This window comes from Ambystoma mexicanum, chromosome 2p (genome assembly GCF_040938575.1).
Source record: "Ambystoma mexicanum isolate Mex_15411 chromosome 2p, UKY_AmexF1_1, whole genome shotgun sequence".
Classification (NCBI taxonomy): domain Eukaryota; kingdom Metazoa; phylum Chordata; class Amphibia; order Caudata; family Ambystomatidae; genus Ambystoma; species Ambystoma mexicanum.
This window is the reverse complement of record NC_090923.1, coordinates 871,674,195-871,687,918: the sequence shown is the minus strand read 5'-3', so window position 1 is coordinate 871,687,918 and position 13,724 is coordinate 871,674,195. Positions and strand designations below refer to the sequence as shown.

Below are 13,724 nucleotides of genomic sequence, written 5' to 3'. Positions count from 1 at the left end.
CATCCTGACTCGGGGCCTCAGCTCATACTCGAAAAAGAGAACCCACCAAAATCAACACCAGAAAGCGACCAAGATATTACACCCATGGAAAAGCCCATCAAGCCAAAAAACAGTCCCCCCTCCTGGAAACTCTTGCACCTGCTAATCCTAAAGCCACACAAACCTACATCGAAGGTCCCTCAGATTCATCCCGGTCGAAGGCAAAAGCTACCTGTGTAACTCCAGGGCAGGCAGGGGTACAGCCCCCTCAGGGAAATTCTCTCGTAACTCTGAGGCCAGCACTGCCTCCAAACGGACAGAAGCCCGAAACTCCAACCATCGAGGCAGGCCCATCCTGGCCAAACAAGGACCGGCCAGTTGGTCCCTGACAGGAAAATGCTCAAACTGCTCTCCTCCACAAACCGCAACCCTCGGGGCGACCTAGCGGCGGCCCATCTGACCTACCATCCTCGCCGGTAGTAAGGCGGCTCCTAAATGAGAGCTACTTAACTTCACCGGCTGCTAAACAGCACACCCTCCCTCAGGGTTCACCAACGGACTCTCCTGCCCCACACAAGAGAGACCTCTTATCTATAATGTCAGCAGTCACAATTGCAATGAACCCATTCACAAAACTTTACGAAGGCATAAATGAAAAACTGAAAGACAACACCTCGATCCAAGCCCAAATCCTTTCAAAATTAACTTTCCTTGAAGGTTACATAACAGCCCTAGACGACAAATTCAAAGGTCTAAGGTATGACGTGGAACAAAGACACAAAGAACTCGTGAATATTTTTTCGACGTCCCCTTCGGGAGTCAAACCAGGAGGTCCAAATCAGGCAGCGCAACTTCAACCGCTCTCCTCCAGCGCCCCTGTCCATCATCCATCGGACCTCCGCTCGGCAATCCCTGAAACACACGAGGTAATTGACATCACAGAGGACACCCTCATCGCCTCGTTTCCTCTGAAAGACGCCAGTGAGGGTGGAAGACCCCTCCTACCCCCTGTTTACAGGATCGAGATTAGAAAAATCAGCTTCCGGGGGTCAACCTAAAAACCAGAATCCCAAACCAGCTAAGCAGCAAAGTACAGTCTCAACAAAGAGAAAAGAGAAAGCAGGAAACTCGGCCCAAATTTCAGCTTCCCACAAGGCATCACCAAAGGAAACGATCGTTTCCCTCAGAACATTAGATGATTTCCTGGTAGACGAGGTCCTGATGAATATTTCTCAGCATCTAGATGACATTCAAGACTCATCGCCGGACAAAAGCAAGAATAGGCACCAGCTAGCAACCTCGCAGGTCCTCTCACTCGACTGCAGAAATAGAGCCGAAAAAGAAATCACTGAGGAACTGTCTGAAGAGGACTCCGAACACAAATTTAACACACTAGAAGAACGCAGGAAAATCATCCGACGGAAACCCTCCAGCCCCCGCAGCCCCTCAAGATCACGAGTGGTGTTGTTTACTTCACCATCAGCCCGCGAGCGGCTGACTCGTAAAAAGTCAGTCTCCAGCGACAAACAGATCCAATACCTTGCTAGACGAAATCGGGACCACCACTCAAAGCCCAAAGGAGGCACTCCTGCGAAGCCAAAGGAAACCAACAAAAGGGGACAGCATTCTCAAGCCCACTTTATCTCAAGAACTGAGAAATATCGAAAAGGAAACGACTCCCTAAGGGAGTCGCCTATCAAGCTCGAATAGCACACATTGACAACGATGACGATATAATACTAAATAGAAGAGGGATTCTCACGCTATTTAGCTTGATCTCAGCCCTAAGGAAAAGAAAGTCCTCGGATTTAAAAATAGTGGACCCACACCACTCAAAGGAAAGAGCGAAAGCCTATATCCACGCAGCATCAAAGCACACCAAAATGGCAATCACTGGAGCATCAAACGACTTGGCTGTGTTAGGATATATCGTGCAAAGTGAATCTCAAAGAAGCTACCGCCAGGAAAAGGACCGTCCGGAAAAGAAATTGGCTCGCAAGGACAAAACTCAAGGAAATGAGAGGGGAGCGGAGCACCGAAGAACTCCAGAACTCACTCGAACAGTGGTCAACCACACTTCAAGCCATAGGCGAGCCCCGGCACCAAATCGCAAGAAAAACCCAGGAGGGACAAGTCAAAAAAAGGCCATCGAGCCCAAATTCCCGAAGCCTAATCAGCAAAACTCAGTCACGTCAATCTCGTCCACGACGTCGTTCACCTCGCAGAGAAACGGGGAAACCGCCCGAGAAGCAAAAGAGTGCCAACACGGCCTCAAAATCAGTAGCAAAACTACAGGGGCTGTGGGCCTGGCTCCCAAAGGGTCTGTCCCAATCGAACAAATAGCAACCCACAGGTGGGCTTGCTGAGTCCTTCGACAATCGGAAAGTCGACCACTCTACATCTTCGCTACACCTATGCTCTTGGAACACGAGAGGCCACTTACACCTCACAACAACGGGCGATGCAAACTTAGCCTCATTTGACATCATTTGTCTCCAAGAGACCTGGCTTAGGCAAACTCCGGCTATGGTAGGCTATGACACCATCTTGGCCCCAGCCAACAAAGGGATACCGGGACGCCCAACATCAGGCCTTCTCCTGGCCTGCCGTCAGGAAATCGGGCTGACACTCAAGTCCACTCTGCAATCAAACCTCTCAATCCTGGCAGTATTACTTGAATGGGTCGAAAAACCCTCTTCTAGTCCATCACAACTGGCGCTGATTAATACCTACTGGAACCCAGCCGCCATCAACCACCAGACCTACTTGGCAATGATGGAAAATTTGGTGGATGAGAGTCAAGCAACTCACCAGGTCTCTTCGATCATAATCTATGGGGACCTGAACGCCAAATGCACAAATGAACCTCGAATGCCAGCAGAAACTGCTCAACCAACAGCAGCGAAAAGAGGGTGTCTATGGTCTTCGCTAATGACTTCGAGAAACTTTGAAAATCTGAACTTCGTTTTTCCAAACGACTACCGCCTCCCGACCTGGGAACAAGGATCTCTAATGGCGACCATAGATTACATCTATGTATCCAGACCCCTTCTGTCCAAAGTAAACACCTTTTGAGGTTCGAAAAACCATACCCAGCGACCACAACCAGCTGACGATGTCCTTAGCAAATCACTTCAAAGAACCCATACAGTACGCCATGGAAGTGGAACCAAACGCATGTGGAAACCGCCTAATCTTGACAACTCGAGCGGTCACAGCTTTGCAGGCAAAATACGACAAGGCTGGAAGTATGGAGGGCCCAAATTCCGTGGACTACGTGCCCCTGTTACTCAAACACGTGGTGAAACCAAAACAGAAAGTTCGCTTTTTAGGTCTCCAAACCATACTTAAGACACTACTTTGGTGGCAAAAAGACGTGAACTCTGCAAAATCAAGACAGCTGGGAAACCATCCGTGGAATAAAGAAAAATTAAAGTCGGCAATATCAACCTACAAAACTTGGGTGAAAGAACATCGACACCGACTCCACCAACAAGATGCCGAAACAATGCTAAAAGCAATCTGCGGCAATAAAGTTAAAGAATTCCGGTCCCTGCTGAAATCCGTGGCGCCCTCGTATAACAACTTGTCCATCATCGCCATGCCGGAGCATAAATGGATCACCCACTTTACCACTGTCTTTCAAGCCCCTGCAACAACCATCAACCTGGAAAAAACACCTCAGACGACAGACTGGCTTAAACTGGATGACCAACATGAAATTAGCAATCGTATTAAAAAACTAAAGATCTCCAGAGCAGCAGGCCTGGACGGGATCTCAAACATCGATCTGAAAGCAAATCGACCAGAATGGGCCGCGCTGTTAGCATCCATCTTCCAGAAATGCGCCAAAAAGAAATCTCTGCCGCCTTCATGGACAAAATCCATCATTATCCCTATTTGCAAAAAGGGGGACATCACCGATCCTCTAAACTACCGCCCCATAGCCCTTTTGGACTGCATTGGCAAAGTCTTCGGGAGTACGCGTCTGAATCGCTTTCAATCTTGGGCAGAATTAGCCCTGTGCAACGACAAATTCCAATCGGGCTTCAAGAAAAACATGGGTACGGCGGCAAACATTTTAGCGATCAGCACCCTGAAAAGCAAGGCTTGGGAAAGAAAATCACTGATCTTCATCGCCTTCATCGATCTTTCCCAGGCTTTCGACTTAGTCGACAGGTCTCGTCTGTGGACAAAATTGGAGGGGTGGAGCTGCCCACAGGAGATCCTTCAACCAATCAAAGCCCTACACACGGACACCACTATTAGGGTACGCTTATCCCAAAGAGGCACCCTATCAGAAGAGATCCAGATAGGACGGGGGTAAAACAGGGATGCCCCCTAGCTCCAGCGCTGTTTCTCGCATATATCGGTGACTACGGGGCCTCAGAAATTCTGGAGCACACATTTCCACCGTCACTCGCATCCTCGAAAATAAGTCACCCGTTATATGCTGACGACTTGATACTACTGGACCAGACCCAGATCGGTCTCCAGAGACAGTTATCCAACCTCTTGAGCTACACGGCCGAAAACAACCTAAGAATAAATCAAGAAAAAACTAAAATCATGATATTGGAAGCGGGCCAGAAGAAGAACAAAAGCTCAGAAAAATTCAAATGGTTCCTGGAGAAAAACGCAATCGAGAGGGTCAACGACTATAAATACCTAGGCGTCCGGATAGACTCCTCGAAAAACGAGTTATCAATGCAGAGCGCCCTCCAAATCAAACTAAAGAAACTAGCATCTCAAGGAAAGGCCATTGACTTAAAATTTGGGAAATGTTCTTGCATTCCTGTAATCGAATTTTATAAGAAAAAAGTTGTCCCGTCGATCACTTATGGAGCCGAGGCTATGCCAACGATTCCAGCAAAAATCTGGCAAAAATTGGAGAGCATTTTCTGGAAAACGGTCCTGGGTCTGCCGAACTCCACATCAATAGCGGCAATCCACCGGGAGTTAAGCTTACTGTCATTAACAGCTACAGTCAACATAAACGCTCTCGGGCTATTCAGGAAATGCACCACGGACGAGAGTGAGCAAATTTTTGGACTGTTAAACAAAGAACTCTAATCTGGAAAGGTCAAAATGTTAACAAGCTGGAAAGAGAAAAACATGTCCATACTTGATTCAGTCATGTGCTCGAAAGACGATCTCACAACAAACCCGTTGAGAGTCTATAAGAAGCTGAAAGAACTCGACTGGATCAATAGTCAAGATTTAGTATCCAGCAACAAACTCCTTTCTCACCTGCCTCAGTCGACTTCCAAACTCAACGAACCGATGCTGTACCTCCAAAAATTACCAAACAGGGGGGCACGCAACTTCATGCCAAGGACCAGGTTGAACCTGCTTGAAACCAATGAAATCCGACACATTAGAGGCCTATCTGATTCCAGCACGTGTCGACTGTGTAAAGCCAAGACGGAAACCATCAGGCATTTACTGCTGTCATGCTCAAAAACTCTAGACTTGAGAACGGCCTACATAAAGCACCTTAGCCAAGATTAAAGTGGGTGGGACGAAGATATCGCCTGGAAAAGTCTGATCGGAGGAGACCGAACCACTTGGCTCCTAGCAACTATCAAAATTCTCCAACACTTTCTGTCGAGGATAGATGGATGAGGAGCCCACCCTTGTGTAGTCAACGCACTTCTTTTTCTTCAACCTTTTGTAAAGTTCTTATGAACATACCCATTTATTCTTATATTTTTTTTATTTATTTTTTTATTTGTGTATTTTTAATGTAACATGTACTGTGTAATCGTTTATTTGTACTATTGTATTTACTGGGTTCAGTGTACTTACCTACAGCTCACATCTTCCTCCTATGATAAGCATGGCTGCTCTGCCATTCTACCAAGATCCTTTGGGTATTACAGACTTCTACTAAGAGTTGGGGACCTGTATTCCAAGCGATACTAAGTCTTACCTCAAGTACACTTTAGGAAAACTCCCCTAAACAATGTGTCTCATGTTTTCCCAGAAGAAGTAGTCAAAACTGATATTGTGGAAAGTCTAGAGACTTTACAAGTTGTTTTGAAGCAGAATGAACCATAGTAGTACTTGTAGTTTTAGTAGTTTCATTAGCCTTGACGGGGGAGTACACCAGGACAAGGGACCTTGTAGTGGTAGACCTGGCAGGTGAGTGGGCCAGGTGGAAGTTAACGGAGCTCTGTGTGGTGGTTATTTTGATTTTTTTATTTTATTTTTTAACTATTTTGTTTTTCGTTTAACATGGTAACATACATACTTACATACCAATGTACAACTTTACAATAAAAGGTTACATCTGTTTGACTCCCCCTCCCCCCCTGCCTACTTGCATCTAAAATGCAAACAATTTACAACTGGAATCCACTGTGTCCCTCGTTCCTAATACCATACACTTTCCTTGCCCACCCACTCAGCCAGTATCGTCATACCCGGCGGTGGTTACATCCATTACTACCTGTATCCTGGCCTCCAACCCCATATTGCTCTGTTCTGGGTCACGACTAGCTGCCTCTTGCCAGGCCACAGTCTCTGCATTCATCCATTTCTGTAGATCCGCCCACCACACCTGTGTCGCAGGCACCGTAAGTGCTTTCCAACCCATTGCTATCCTGCGTTTAGCCAGTATTTATGCCAGGTATTTTAGCTTATTCACATGCCTTGCTTTCCTGGGTCTAGCAAAGCCACCCAGCAAGCAGGCCTTTTTCATCAGTTTACTCATGTACAGTGCAGGAACGCAAGTAGGGAAAAGCATTCGTAAGGCTAGCTATGTATCGAATTAGATTGCGGCGATGCACCGATATAGACCTAGGAATGTACATAACCTGGATATTCCACAACACACTTCAGCAGGCCTAAAGATTCATGAACAAGAAAGACTTTCAAATGAGTGGCGCAGTTGGAAATTACTGATGGCAAGGCACATTTCAGAGAAGATGGGGCTGGCCCAGAACCAAGGGAAAAGACCACAGTGAAACTGATGCCTGTCAAGAAGGCTGCAATGAATGTGAGAAAAGAACATGCTTCTGTTTGAAGCAGCATAAACACTGAAGGTTTTTACAGTTCATCATGTAATATGATCGAATGCTCAAAGGGTGGTCTTCAAGTCACATGGGTGAGATCGAAATAGCTTGGGTCAGGCTGAAACTAGAAGACACAGTGAAGCTATACTCCCATTATCTCTCAGACAAAGTCAACAGTTACAAGGCCAAGTTCAAAAGCCTAATTGTCTGACGGACTGAAGGAGTGTTGATGGATAGTGGGTTAATTGGAGGGGAGGCATGATCAAGCCAAGCTTCCATGCACCTGGGATGGTAGCCTCCGTGCTGCTAGCGTGTGGAAAATTGTAGAGGGGTACAAAGGTGCCAAACCAATCAGTGGGCCGTGCAATTAAGAGCCCTATAGTTTGATGAACCAAATAATCGTTGTGTATTTAGTGACGACATAGATGACCATTTATTGGGGGTGGGGTTTTGATACCGATCTTACTTGGGTGCCCAATCATAACCAGTGGCTATATTGAACGTATACATAGATGTTCACTGAGAGCCAACCACAGGTACTCATAGGTTTTGTAGTTTGCCACGTAGTATGACATCAGCAATGTCGCATTTTTGTTATAACTGTTTATTTAATGAAATATTTCAAGATCGAGCTGTGCGGTGTCGGGTGATGCTCGTAATCCCTGTTGTAGACAATTGATATTAAAACAGAAAGCACTTTGCCAAACTTCCTGAGTCGTCCTGATTATTGATGTTTGAGTAACTTCTGCATCCACATTCGCCTCTGAGTATTGCTACCTCGTCTTAAAGGGCTCTTAGTAGTAAGAGTTCAGGAGAGTACAGTCTCACCCTCCCCAGCAGCCGGCAAGCCCGTCGCCATGTCTCTCTTCCCCAGCTTCAACAGTAAATGTGGGTAAGATTTGTGAGGTGCTGTTGTCCATATCACTTCTTTGAGAAAGTACGGGGCACTACTGCCTGCAGCAAACGTGGCTCCTGTCTGTTCGTCAGACAGCCGTTTGGCCACAAATTGCAGCTGTCTAGCGACAAAGTATACCTCAAATAGGGCACTTTTATCCCTCCCGGCTCAAACAGGTTCTGGAGTTTCTGCAATGCCACCCTGCATCTCTAGTCATGCCACAGGAAGCTCCTACATTTACCGTTCAATCTCCCGAAAAACAGTTTTGGGATGTGGAATGGCACGTTGGCAAAACAATGAATTCTAGGTAGCACTACCATTTTCAGTAGGGCTGCTCTATAATCGACAATTGCAGTCTGGCCCAGAAAGCCACAGACTTCTCTATTTTGTCCACCGCTTTCTGTGTATTCTGCCTGTGCTCAGTCTTTGCATCATGGTATATATTTATCACCAGGTACGTGAACTTATATATCTCCCACTTAATGGTAGAACCAGCAATGTACGCTCTGGTTGTCCCACATATCTTCCCAGGGGGAACAGGCTCGACTTCTGCGCATTAATTGTTATACCCGACAACACATCTAGGATATATTGCAAACTATTCTCCAGGGGCTTCAGGTACATAAGCATGTGATCCGCGTACAATGAGAGCAAATGCATTCCTCCTGGTGTAGCGATACCCACCTCTATATAATCTCTTAGGAGATTGACCGCCAATGGCTCCAATGCCAAGATAAAGAGAATCGGGGAGCACAGGAAACTTTGCCATGTGCCTTTACCCAGCTGCCACTGTTCCCTGCAACTGTGCGAGTTTTAACTCTCGCTATTGGTTCGTTCTATAGCAACCGCACCCACTTGACATACGTGGGGCCCATTCCAAACCTCTCCAACACTGCTATCAACCAAGGCCACCTGACAGAGTCAAACGCCTTGATCGCATCCAGTGAGGCCACAGCCAATTAGTGCGTACTGCCCTGCGTATGGTCTATTATATGTTGCAGTCTTCTCAGGTTACTAGTGATCTGTCTATGGGGGACATATCCAGTTTGGTCCTGGTGTATTAGTTTGGCAATAGCTGGTTTAAGCCTATTGGCCAGTAGTGCTGTGAGGATCTTCCAGTCTTGACTCCGCAGTGATGGGGGCCTGTATGAGCCACAGTCCGTAGCCAGCTTGCCGGGTTTCAAGAGGGGAATTATTATTGATTCTCTGAGTGAGCCAGGCAGACGGCCCAAGTGCAATGCGCCATTGAGAATTTGCCTCAATGGGGCTAACGCCTCCGCCCTGTACCCTTTGTAAAATTCACTGGGCAATCCATCTATACCCGGAACTTTACCTGTTGGCAGCTCTCATATAACCTGTTCCAGTTCCTCTGCGGTTATGGGGGCCTCCAGTTTATATACATCTACATCTAGTTTGGGAAGATTAATCTCTGACAGTGCCTCCTCAATCTTAGACATCAGCATTCCGAGGTTTCCTCATATAGCTTCCTATAATGCTCATAATAACACCCATTTACCCCTTCTTGAGTCTCGCACAATGTCCCATCACTCCCCACTAATGCCCTAATCGTTTCCCTCTGTCTGGTCCTGACGGTGGGGCTGCTGCTTACGGCCCCTGGCTCACACTGCCACTGAAATCCTGTTTGTGTTGCCACTGTCGCACGCTTTCGGACAGCAACCAGCTCCCCCAGGGAGACCTCTTCACGGCTGCCTTCCTTGTACGTGAACTGCTCCGGAGGCTCTTTATTTAAGTGGCTAATGCTCTGTGTGTCATTGGGCTGCTGCCGCTCCCAATGTCCACTGGGTCGCCAGCTTTCTTGCTGCTGCTAACCAGTCCGACTCTATGGTCGCCTCGGGCTTCACCTTACTGCATACTGTTTTGTAATGCCTTATATGCCGGCCGTCTGATCTCGTCTACGCCTTCTGTGCAAAGCGATCCTTGGGTGCTTGCTTATAACAGGCTCATTGTTGCTCGCTGCCAGGGTGTTGTTGCCCATATGCTTGCACCAGGTCCTGATGCCGGATGGCCACTGCAGTTGTGTGCACCGCTTGTGCTCTCCCTTCACCCTACAGTCTCCCAAGATCGCGTTTCACAGACGCATTCTCCGGCTCACTTTGTCCACATGTGCCCGCTCCTCCTGTGCGGCTCTCGCCTGTCTCGCTGCAATTGGCGTCTTGCTGTAATAGACTTCTCACTGCCTACTCCACCAGCCGCAACCCAGCCTCTATCTCAAGCTCCGTTCTGCTCCAGACCATCAGCGCTGTGTGACTTTATCTTTGTTCTGTGCCACCGTCTTGGAACTCTTCCGCTTGAGTTGCGACGCAGACCGCCAACAGCCACAGTTCCTTGGGGAGGGCACCACTGGTCCCCAAACAATGCACAGTTGTGCTCTTCGACTTCCGATACACCGTGCTGCAACTTTCAAGCCGTGGGCTTGCCGAAAACCTCACATTTAGTACAAATGCATGTAAGGATCACAGGAGCTCCTGGAGAATCGTCTTATTGCATGTCTGTGTACCCACCTCTCCCCCCACCTCCCCCGAAGTTCTGTGGTGTAGTTAAGTGTTTCGGTCAAGTCTAAGTGAGACTCACTGAAGCAAGAGGAACTTGATTGGAACTTCTGTTGCAAGATGGGATTTCCTTTCTGTTTTGAACTGTTGGTTGAAATCCTGTTTTGAATTTGCGGAAGGGGAATTCGCAAGATTACAAGGAGAAATGGTTACCAGGTTGTGAACATAACTGTTATTTCTTATATTTGAATTGCCATATATCACCTTGTTGAGTTTGTTGTATTTAAAAGTGTGAGGGACAGAATCCTTTTGTGGAGTGTTTCCTTCTTTTTTAAATGTTTCTATTTAGCTCTACAGTTTGTACTAGCAAACTTTTAGATCTAGTAAAACATATTACCTCTTATAAAACACATTGCATCTTATGTACATCAATTAAAAATACTTGTATCCAGAAAAAAGAATAGGAAAGAGAGGACCAAAGAAAGGCCCTTTCTCCGATTTATACATGCCAAACTGAGTAGACAAAACTTTTATAGACAAACGATTTCTTTAAGGAGCTCCAAATGTCCCATTTGGACCATTCATATTCAACCCACCTTTACTATTTCAGGTAATACGTTTAAAAAAAGAAATGTATCATAGTTAATGAGGGACTCAAATATATCCCACTAAACCTAATCGCCCACCTTGTTAGGGTACGGATAGTGTTTATCCATCCTTGTTAAATTAATAAAATGGCATCTTATGAAACAATGTTACAAAGTTATCCGCCTCACATTTCTGACCCCTCACACTGGTCACGTAACATTTTGCACTGAAAACTCAGACTTGCCGCTACACTTCTGCCATTAGTATACACCAACCACCTACAACAAATTAGGTCTAGCTGGGTACACTTCGAGTCTCCTGCACTAGCACTCTGTCATGACCAGTGACCGCACCCACGTACTTGACCTCTTGGGTTACTTAATGGAGCCTAGCCAGCCCTCTTAAGTCCCAATCTCGCCCAAATGCACACACCCACATTAGAGTCTACTCTTAGAACATTTTCCCGTACCTGGACTTCGGTCCCCGATGGCGTTCCAACCACAAAGCGCATTGAGGCCGTACAAATGGGGACATTGGCGCTATATAAATGACAACTAAAATGCAAGGAATTAAAGTTTGCAGAATTTTGAATGTGAACGTTGCGGAGGACCATGCATATTTAACAAGGTCTGCCAATGCATTTCGGATCAAGTCTGTCCTCGAGGGGGGAGAGGGGGGGCTTCTTGATGTATCCACAACTCTGTATTCTGTACCACTGTCATAGGCTCAGCTGTACGAGCAAATTACACTGTGGGTGTGTGAGCTCGAACACCCAGTGTGTTTGCTCGTACTGCTGAGCCTACATTTTTTTCCTGTTTAGGAACAGTTTGACAGTGGTCCAGAATACATAGTTGTGGCTCTAGTAAATCTGTGCTGCAGTACGCCCTGTTGAGTAGGGAGACTAGGCTATGGAGGCAGGAGCCCCTAAAAGGTTGAGGGTAAAGTTGTAGAACAATTCCCTGTTTTTTGTAAAACCTTTAATAAAAAATCTGAAAACCTATTGGATTTGTCTTTCGACTCATTGCGACTCCTTTAGCACCTTGTCACACAACCTCATCTTCTCCGATCTAAGGGATATCCTTTCATGCAAATGTGTTGTATACACATCTAGAAGCAGAGCTTTTGGAGCAAATGTAGCCTCTGCAGGGTGCTTTACTTGATTCCTGTTGAGAGCGCAACACAGTAATATATCTTGGCACCAATAATGGCTCATGCAATAGATGCACAATAGTTTTCCGATAGTAGTCTAAGCAGCAAGGTTACAAGGCAATTAGTATTGCAGGCTAGCTTATTGACACGTTAGGCAAAGTTTGTATGCAGTACCCTTTGGGACCACTACACACAACTATGACTACAGGTGTAAGCAAAACCAACCTTTGGTATAAGTCTGTACTACACAGTTTTTGGTAGCGAAGCTGAGCAGCCAGGCTTATCTCAAGAGGGAATGTGAGCTGTAATGATGTTACACAGAGGTCTACAATCACAGGTGTGCAAATAAACTTACACTCAAGGTTTCTTTGTTAAATACTTATTAATTTATTTAACTGTCAGTTATAAAACATTCGTAAGAAGGAGGCAATATAATCACACACAAATATACTTCAGTACTGTACACTCTAAGTTTCTGAGGCATTCAGAATACTTTGAAGGCAGAGCAAAAAGGCATAGGTTATCAGAACATAGAAAGAATAGTTATTTCTTAGGCAGTGCAGATACTTTGAGTTCACCTGAAGAGTCAATTCAATAGGCTAAGCCAAAGTCAATGAGCTAAAGTCTTGGATAGGATAAAGCAGTTCTGGTAGATAAATGGAAAAGTCTCTGCAAATGTTCTTAGGAATAGTTTGTAAGAAGAAGAACCATATATTGGGTCACAAGCTGATTAGGCCTGTGAGTTGGGAAAGTTTCAAGCACTTTCACCGCGAGAGGTAAGTACTCTGTCTGGTTTTATAGTACCTTTTACAAATGAAGAAAAAGATGCAGCTGGTGACCTCTGTTCCTGGCAGTTCCTGCAGGTCTCACTGTTCCTGGGCCTCAGTAGTGGGGACAAGAGGGAGGACGTCGGGTTACTCCTGCACTGGGACTGGTCAAAAAGCTGGATTAAAATTCTAAAACTCTAGAGCCTCAGGTCCAGACGAGGTCACAAATGTGGACTTAAAAACCTGTCCGAAAGAATGGTGAAGACTTCTCAGTAAAATCTTTGAGAGATTGCAGAGCTAAAATCGATCCCTCCCTCATGGAAATCAGCAATAGTGGTACGGATTTTTAAGAAAGGTGATCAGAACGACCCAGCAAACTATCGGCCAATTGCCTCGTTAGACTCAATAGTTAAGGTTTTCGGCACATTGTTAGTGGAAAAACTCAAAGCCTGGGCTAAACAAGCACCATGTGATGACTACTTTCAAACAGGCTTTAAGAAGAACATGGGAACAGCAGCCAACATCCTCTTGTTAAATGTCTTAAAGAATAAATTGCTAGAAGGAGGGCCTTGAGTGTTCATCGCCTTCATAGACCTGACACATCCATTTGACGGAGTAGATAGAGCTCGCCTTTGGAACAAACTTGAAGCTTGGGACTGCCCGCCTGCTCTTCTAGCTCCCATCAAGGCTCTTTATACCGATACCACCATGCAACTTCGATTAGATCAACAGGGGGTCCTTTCAGCGCTGATTCCAATTATACGAGGCGTGAAGCAAGGGTGCCAACAGGCCGCAGCCCTCTCCCTAGCATACCTAGGAG

General features: G+C 46.1%; 1 protein-coding gene across 1 annotated transcript in view; it reads left to right on the top strand.

Moving 5' to 3' along the window:
- LOC138566854 (THAP domain-containing protein 5-like) overlaps nucleotides 1-13,724 on the top strand; it is a 213,415-nt gene that overhangs the window by 94,686 nt on the left and 105,005 nt on the right. The window lies entirely within an intron of this gene.